The sequence below is a fragment of the Ornithodoros turicata genome, unplaced genomic scaffold (assembly GCF_037126465.1).
Source record: "Ornithodoros turicata isolate Travis unplaced genomic scaffold, ASM3712646v1 Chromosome17, whole genome shotgun sequence".
NCBI classification, from domain to species: Eukaryota; Metazoa; Arthropoda; class Arachnida; order Ixodida; family Argasidae; genus Ornithodoros; species Ornithodoros turicata.
The window spans coordinates 1,804,330-1,813,260 of record NW_026999326.1 but is presented as its reverse complement, the minus strand read 5'-3'; the positions used below and the strand labels follow the sequence as shown (position 1 = coordinate 1,813,260).

Below are 8,931 nucleotides of genomic sequence, written 5' to 3'. Positions count from 1 at the left end.
AATCGGAGGATACGCTCACAGCTGAAGTGTTCGGGCACAACGATGGTACTTAATCGCACCTGCAATCAGGTCTTGCCTTTTTATTGTTGTTTTTTTTTCCTTCTTTTACATTTCAAAGGCGCGCTACAGTCACGGGGATTCCAATTTTCCTGGCTTCGTTTTGAGGAGACAAAGAAAGATTTTGAAAATTCTTACAACTCCATGATGAAAAACCCGAGACTGGGGAAAAGACGAAAAACAGACGACGCACACAAACTCTCAATTTCAACGTCTGTTTTTCGTCTCTTCCCCAGTCTCGGGTTTTTCATCATATATCTTTTTGGTTGTTATTTGTTTGTTCTGCTTTGTTAGTTCCTTCCTTAGTACTTCCTTCATTATTGCTGTCGCACAGACTTTGGGGAGCCCGGTAAATGCTGCTTTATATTCAGCTTTATGCTGTTAAAGGGACCGAAAAGTGAAAAATAACCCCATATTTTTGCCCACTGTCGTGCACAACATCGTTGTTTGATAAGATACAGAAGGCATTACTTCTCAATTCGGCATATTTTTATGTATAAATATTTTGAAGATTGCCGGAACATGGACGGTGCTGCCAGCGAACGGCGAAAAAGAGCAACTTGGCAAAATGATCTATGAGCAAATACATCTATGCCCACAGGTTATTTAACCCTCCAGGAACAAACTAGTAATTATAATATGCTGTGACAGCAAACAAAAAGCAATGAGAAGAACTTGCAGCAAACAAGAAATGAAAATCTGCTGATAACATTTCTACAGGTCAACGCACTGATGGGAAAGCATCCCTAATAGCATGCATGACGCAGATCGAGATCCAGTGGAGTACTTTCTATTGTATTTTCTCGGAGCACCCCATATCCTTCTTGCGAATGGCCGACAGGTGGTATAACGGAATTTCCTGCAGAAATAAGGGTTTTCCGTCCAGTTTGCCGTTCAAGTAGCGCGTAAAGACCACACGGCGCTGCCGTGTATGTTGCCATGCTGTTCGGTTTCTCGGATGTATGTAAAAGACACTTGCACTACTTCGGTGTCAAGGCACAGTATTTCGAAATATTCGTTAGTTCTGATGCAATCGTCTGTCTGCTTTTCACACGCATTCTCTACCTCTCGGCAGCAAAAACCGTAGTATCCATCCGTAGTATCCGTCGGTTTGCATTTCACACATGAACACCTGCACGACGAAAAACCTGCGCTTGTTTCGGCTTACACAAGTGCTTCCCCCTGATACATGGACATTTCACAAAGCAGTCCATGTTCACGGCACGGTGAGCTATTGCTGGGGACGAATGTGGCTCCGATTGATCTCTGGACGAGGAATCTTCTGCTGCGAAGAACACACTTTCCAGCACGCTAACGCACGAACAACAGTTCTGTGTGAGCGACAGTTCTCGAATGTGAAATTCATGCGCACTCATGTTCAAGAGGCTCGACATTCTCGACGTAGAAAGTGGTCACAAATGCCCACTGCCATTTTCGTTTTCGCCGGATTAGCGCCCGGAAGTGCGCGTATTACATGCGTCCTCGACAGATGGCGCGGGGTCATGCAATTGTTGACAGACTGCACGGTTTCCTACTAGGTCCCTGGACATGCAATTATGGAAAATTCGATTACAGAAAAACTACAGCGACTTCAGCGGAGTTCTTTGATATTCGAACTTTTGAAGGTTCAAGCTTTTCGCTGAACATAAAGTTTCGATAGGTTTATATTCACTTTTCGGTCCCTTTAAGAACAAGAGATGTCAAAATAAAAAGAAAGCCTCGTTACATTCCCAGCAGCGGTAACATTTGTTTAAAAAGAAAATACAAATAGACCGCACATGGCACCTTTGGCACGACAAAGCACGCGTGTGTCCAGTTGCAATCATTCGAAATTAGCGGGGGAAAGCAGCTGCACGCGCTTTCGAAAACGCGGTACAGGGCCTCTCCAAACGAGGCTGCTATTCCAGTAAACAGGGAGAAAAACGAATCCACAAGAGGTAGTGTGGCGCTCAGAACACGACTTCGAAATCGTGTTCCCTATTCTCGGGGTTTTATCTTATGCAACAACATAATGTGACCGCCTAAGAGAGTCATGACTTATCTGTAAGGTCACTAATGAAAAAGTCGCATGCCCCTTTGAAGTGAGATTCTTCATGGTAGCCTTCATACAGGGTGGTCCACCAACCCTGATAGAAATTCATAGTAAAAAACGTAGGCCCTGGAGAGACATGCGGTGAAGGGATTTTTTTCTGCCAGTAACTTTTGTCACATATTTGTAGTATTTTGATTTCATTTCAATTGACGGAAAGTTAATTTCTTGAATTGAACTCCGAAATTTCACAAGGCAATCTAACGCATTCTTTGCGGAAATGGGTTCCCCGTCGTCATTTCACTCAGTATAGCGCATAACCCCACTCGTAATGCAATGGCAATTGCCGAAATAAATTCGTCGAAAATCGTGGAAATGAGAGCCCTTGGCACCGCCTCTTTTTTGACGGCTCTAAGTTTGAGCACAAAGCTGCGAAGAAAGGAGGTTACATTGACACGCCACACGAGGGGGAAAGGGTTACAAACCCAACCCACAGAAGAGTTCCGCTGCCAGGTATCAGCTTTGCCCACGTCAATTTCAGGGTCGCGCTCTTTTTCCTTTATTCGTGTTTTGCTCAGTGTGTTTGTTTGCTTTTGGGTGCGTACGCGGCTGTTTTCACTATGACCGCTGATAGCGGTCTCGTAGTTTTTGTGCATCGTCATGAACCTGTGTATGTGAGAGAGAGAGAGAGAGTTGTATGCGCGAACGCCTGTCAGCTCTCTCTTTTTTTCAATTCGTTTGTTTCAACCCCATGCTACGGATTTCTTCACATTCAACACACTTCCTGTGTACTTTGATTAGGTTATCATTAGCGTAAAAGCGTTCGCCATCTGCTGCAATGCACAGATGGGCTCTCCGAATTGTATCTTCCACGGTCCTTTTTATTTCAGATCTGGAAAGCGACGAGCAGAAAGCAGTGATTTTCCCCTGCTGGTCAGCCGGCGATCGTGGTTCGCTTTTGTATACTTCGTCTTTGATGCGACCCCAGAGGTAAAAGTCCATCGGCGTTAAGTCAGGAGACCTGGCGGGCCATGACACTGGACCAAATCGGCCAGCCCACTTTTCCCGGAACATGTGACGGAGCAGCTGTGCTGCACGCCGCGCGCTCTGAGGTGGAGCCCCATCGTGCTGAAACCACACACGGGTCTGTTCAGCAAGAGGCAGGTCATAAATAAAGCTGAACACGGCATCTAAAATTTCGCTACAGTAGCGGTTGGCATTTAGGGGTCCCGTGAAAAAGATTGGCCCAATAATGGCTCCGTTATAAATCCCGGCCCATACATTCAATCCCCACTCGTACTGATGCTTGCAGTCCCGTAGCCAGTGTGGGTTTGTTTGGCTCCAATAATGCGCGTTGTGTCGATTCACTTGAGCGCTATGGCAGAAGTGGGCCTCATCAGCCCAAATGACCCTGTTCACAAAGTTTCTGCTTTCCTGGGTCCGACATCGGATCCAGTTACAGAAATCCATCCGTTTCTGGTTATCGCCCGGTTTGAAATGTTGATGAAGGCTCACGTGGTATGGGTGGAGTTTGTGCTTGTGTAGTATCCTCAGCACACTTGACTTTGATGTCTGTACTCACTTTGCCAGGGTGCGCAGACTTTACGTGGAGATCATCTCCTACTTCTTTCATGGCCTGGTCTGTTTGTGTCGACTCACTGGCAGAGACTGGGTGTGACCGGCTCTGGGTACCGGAATGGAAACTTCCTGTTGTGGACAGTCTCACAAATGCACGCCTTATGGTACAAGAGCTCACCACCCTAGTTCCTGGAAGCATTTCACTGTATTTGAGGACTGCTCTGTCATAGTCCATACCTGCAGCCCCCAGAGCAATGATCATCCTTGTTTTTTCTTGGTTGGAATACACGGTGCTTGCCATCGCTGCCGTTTACTTGTTCACTGCATTCACTGAGACCGGAGTGCAAAACGGCCCAAAAATGTGTTTCCTTCTCTACCTGTCAACACGTCGGGTGACCTCATTTTTGATCAGATAGCTCTGATTCCCGCACTCACCGCGGGTGTTTGTTCCGTGGGTAAGGCTTGTAACCCTTTCCCCCCTCGTGTGGCGTGTCAATGTAACCTCCTTTCTTCGCAACTGTGGGCTCAAACTTAGAGCCGTCAAAAAGGAGGCGTAGCCAAGGGCTCATCTCCACGAATTTTCGACGAATTTATTTCGGCAATTGCCATTGCATTACGAGTGGGATTATGTGCTATACTGAGAAAAATGACCACGGGGAACCCATTTCCGCAAAGAAAACGTCAGGTTGCCTTGGAAAATTTCGGAGTTCAATTCAAGAAATTAACTTTCTGTCAATTAAAATGAAATAAAAATGCTACCAATATGTGGCAAAAGTTATTGGCAGAAAAAAAAAATCCCTTCACCGCATGTCCCTCCGGGGCCAACGTCTTTTACTATGAATTTCTATCATGGTTGGTGGACCACCCTGTATATGGAGGAATGAAACCTAAGAACGGAACATGGCGACCCTCGAAGATCTTCGAATTTCCATTGGCCCTTCGCGCAGAGTGATGTCATCTGACGCACACCTTCTCCAAGCGAGGGGATACAGTGGCTTCCCCTTCATCCGTGAGGCTCTTCACGAATGGACCCATGACCTCATCCGTGAGGTTCCTCACAAAGGTCCTCACGGCCTCAACCGTGAGGTTCCTCACAAAGGGCCTCACGGCCTCATCGGTGAGGTTCCTCACAAAAGGCCTCACGGCCTCATCGGTGAGGCTCCTCACAAAGGGCCTCACGGCCTCATCTGTGAGGCTCCTCACAGAATACGTTGTACCCTCACGTATTGATGGCCTCACGACGACTGGCCTCATGAGGGCCCTCACGGTGGGCCTCATGAGGGACAATGCCTCACGACTGTCCTCATGAGGAACTTTCAGCGTGGTCTGGCCTCACTCACCCTCACCTCATCGTCGTGAGGTGAGGGTGAGGCGTCCTCATGAGGGTCCTCATGAGTGAGGCCGCCCAGCTATGCTCATGACCAACGGCGAGGGACAGCAGTTCAACCTATCAATTTGATCCCTAAATCGCTTGAGCGAGAGCAAGCATTTCTCTGCCGCGTTGGGTCCCAAATAGCCATCTATGCCTAGTATTTTTCCGTCCCAACTTCTCACTACAACGCTGCAGTACGAGCTCATCCTGTGCACACTCACGGCGTCCTTAACGAGTACATCCTTTTCCAAGACGCTCTCCGTGTCTAATACCGCGAAATAGGGATAGGGATGCATGTACTGTATCTTGTTGAAGGAGACGCTCTCCCCTGCTTTTGGCATTTCGAGAATCACTTCGTCTACGTCTCGACACAGACGTTCGTGCTGCTCCAACGCCTCTCTCGTCCCGTAACCGGACGTGCATTTGTCGCAATAAAAGTAGTCACTTCGTCCCATGAAAGTGCTAAATTTTCTGATTCCATAGAAATGCTGCCTAACATCGAGCAGGTGGACTTTATCCTTATAGAGCGTGCAGGGAACCCGTCCAGTAGATATCGAACTCGTCTGCTCGTTGAACACGTAGATGTACACGGAGATTTTGTTCTTTCTGTCCCACAGGCTAATGTCTTCGTAAGTGACTGGGAAGCAGGGTGGCCAATACGTTACGCGCATCTTCGGATTCGAAGGATTCATATATTTGCGGTATCTAACATATTCATTTAGGTTGTTCCTCAACGGATGTAAGAGTACCAGCAAGCTATACTTGAAACACTCGTTTTCTTGATTCGAGGGGAGTTTGACGTTTGTGAGAGTCCTTGTTTTTCTTTTTAAGATTTCTGGATGCTCGATCGTGCACCCAATCCGCTTCCGTTTCAAACTCGTTAGTTTTAAGTCGACACATTGGACGTCGTTCGAGGTGAAACCAGACCCTTCTCTCGCACAGTTTTCTACGCGTTGCGAGGACACCGCGATGGCAGCATTTATCGCGCCTTCGATTTCTTTGTGGTTATGAACCACTCTCAAGTGAAGGTTCACGTGGAGGAGATGAGAAGTCAACCCGTCGGCTCCGTCCTTAACCATGAGCGCTTTCGAGCACAGGCAAAATTTGAAAGGCATGGGATATGCTTCCAGGACGCGCGTGAGTACTGGAGCTATGCTCGGTAGATAGAGTCGCAAATCGTCGACGTTGTCGTCGTGCGGGGAACAGAGAAGCGTGTACCCAGGAGCCGTTCCGTCAAATGTCTCATCTGTGACAAAAAAAAAAAAGGAAGGAATCATCTCTCCGTGACGGAGGGATGTTTCTCTACGACATGTTCTCGTAATTGAACGATTCTACGACCCTGGACAGGCCCATCTTCGTTTGGAAATTCTGGGCTTGCATCTGGTGATTCATCTCTAACCCTACCAGAAACAGGAATGAAATCTCCATACGACTGATCCCCTTCCCACATGAGCAGTTCGTCTGCACTGTCGTGTCCATCTAGGGGTTCGTCGTCGTCGTCCGTTTCAATTATTACGAAAGGCGGACTACTAACTCTGTCGTCGTCATCTGAAAGGACGACTGGGCTGTTACCGAGATTCTCTATTTTAGCTTGGTGCTCTCCTTCTACGGCTGCGAGCATGGCTTCGATGGGGTCGTACTTACACACGAGACAGCGTGGCACTGCGGTTAGACAAAATCAGTTCGAGATTCCCCCTCACGAAACAATGCTCACTTTTCCCTTCATTTGAGGAACGCGTGAGATTGATGATGAGAGAGGATGGGACGAGTCCCTGTGTGTGCCCAGTGTCATACGGTGACAGCGGCTATTGGTTCCTGAAAAACAATGTCATACATAGAATACACTCTCACAGCAGAGACAGTCAACGTACATTTTGCTCCACGAAACGACTCACGTCGTGGATGGAGAACCCTCATGGGCTTTCGACCAATCGCCGTAGAACCAGTACACCTTTTATAGTCGCTACACCGCTCTCCTCCTCCTCGCATTGCGACGGTGTCGTCTGTACTCTGCCCACCCCGCCTTCCGTCTTTCGCGCCTTTTTTTCTTTGCGATGTCGCATACGACAATACCATCGACGTTGAATAAAACATAACACAATTTTGGAGGACGTTGATAGTCCGTGGCGACCACTTTGTATTCTCGTACTGAACGAAGACTTTTTGGTGCCACGGGGTCTTGGCAACCTCTGTCCCGCAGTAGAATCCTCGTTACCTTTTTACGCAAGTGTTGTTGAAACTTTTCACAAAGTAGAAACGGAAGCGCCATCATTCAACGTTTGCAACACCGCAGTATCGAGGACTTGTGAGCTCTTTTGTACTTCTACAAATAGACCTAATAACTTACTCACCTTGAACTTGTCATGGATAGATTTAACAGCCAATGACTTACCTCACGACGTTAGGGACTTTCAGTGGTCAGCAGGTTGGGGAGTTCTACCTACCAGAGATCTACAGAGATTTACTGCACGTTACCGACCCAGTAGTAAATCCGGAGTCGTTTCTCGAGATTGGTAGTAGCAATAGGACGCCACGTTTTATGGAAGAATAGATATCTAGCACTGAGCCAGGGGAGACGATTGCATTTTATGCACCCTATGTTACACCGACTCAGAACCAGGATAACTAAACACCCACAAATGGAGCTGGTGCTACTGGGCGAGAGAGAATTTTTGCGCAAATGGTCAACAAGGTTCGTGATGATAGTGAATAGTGACCGTGATAGTGACCGTGAATAGCACGGTCGTGTTGGGTCCTCGTTAGGCTGTGGGAAGGTGGATGCTGAGGTTTTTGATACGTTTTTTGTGTAGTGAGTGTGTATTCCTTTTACTGGTGCTGGATAGTTCCAGCGACAAAAACCAAACAAAAGAGAGAGTCATGTAGCTAATTTTGGTGTGCTTTCGTGTAGGAAGTCAGTAATTATTTTTAATTATGTTGGATAGTTTCACTCAGGAAAAGTGTCATGCAGTTATATATGTATGTGTAAATATCTACTTTGAGCAGGGAATGTACACAAAGGTCAACTAAATGTTTCTATCAGTATCTGTTCTTATCAGCTTAATACCTGATACGAGTCCTATTTGGACTCACGATATTAATCTTATTTTTGACCCTAGACAGTGTGTGTCTGAAGCTCTCCTAGGCACTGTCAAGGGTTGTCCTGGTATTGCACTACCTCCAGGTGCAGCCCACCCGTCCCAAATCAAAAGAAAAATAATTCGGAAACTGCACCAATAGGCAGCAGCCATGATGACGAGAGAGAGGCAAGATAGAAAACGTAGAAGCAACACCAAGGAAAGCAGGGAACATACAGCAGACATAGACACAGAACACAGTGGACACAACCACTACGAACCAGGGTGTCGAACCGAAACGTTTTTCGTTCCGGTTACATCATAAACGATCCGCTACCGGTTCTGCTCCGGAGCAAAAAAATAACGGTTCATACCGGTTTTTAACCGGTTCCGCTTCTGCTGGGAATATTTATCCCCACAAAAAAAAATGTTACAAAATGTAAACCCGTTTATTCCGCATACATGGTATTTAATATTAATAGACAGCTGTGAAATTGGTAGCTCCTGGTTCCTGTAGGTTCCTGTCTGTTCAAATAGGCTTTCTCCTTTCTTGAAGCACATGCTACAAACTGACTTCTTTGTCGTGATGTCGTGATGTCATACGTAAAGTACTTTCTTGCTGGGTTGGAGCGATCGCGTCCCATCCGAATGTCTGTTGCTACTGTCTAGCCAGCAAGCACCACCGCACGAGTACGACGCAAATCGAGGAACACCTTCACTCACAAACGCGCTCGACGGCTCCGTTTTATTTTCTTCGTGTCCTGTCCACAAAAGAGTTGCCACTTCGCACGGGCTTGCCCTCGCATATACGTAAATGTATT

At 47.0% G+C, this 8,931-nt stretch overlaps 1 pseudogene; it reads left to right on the top strand.

Moving 5' to 3' along the window:
- Positions 1-8,062: 8,062 nt before the first annotated feature.
- LOC135372978 (U2 spliceosomal RNA) lies at positions 8,063-8,233 on the top strand (annotated as a pseudogene).
- Positions 8,234-8,931: the final 698 nt, after the last annotated feature.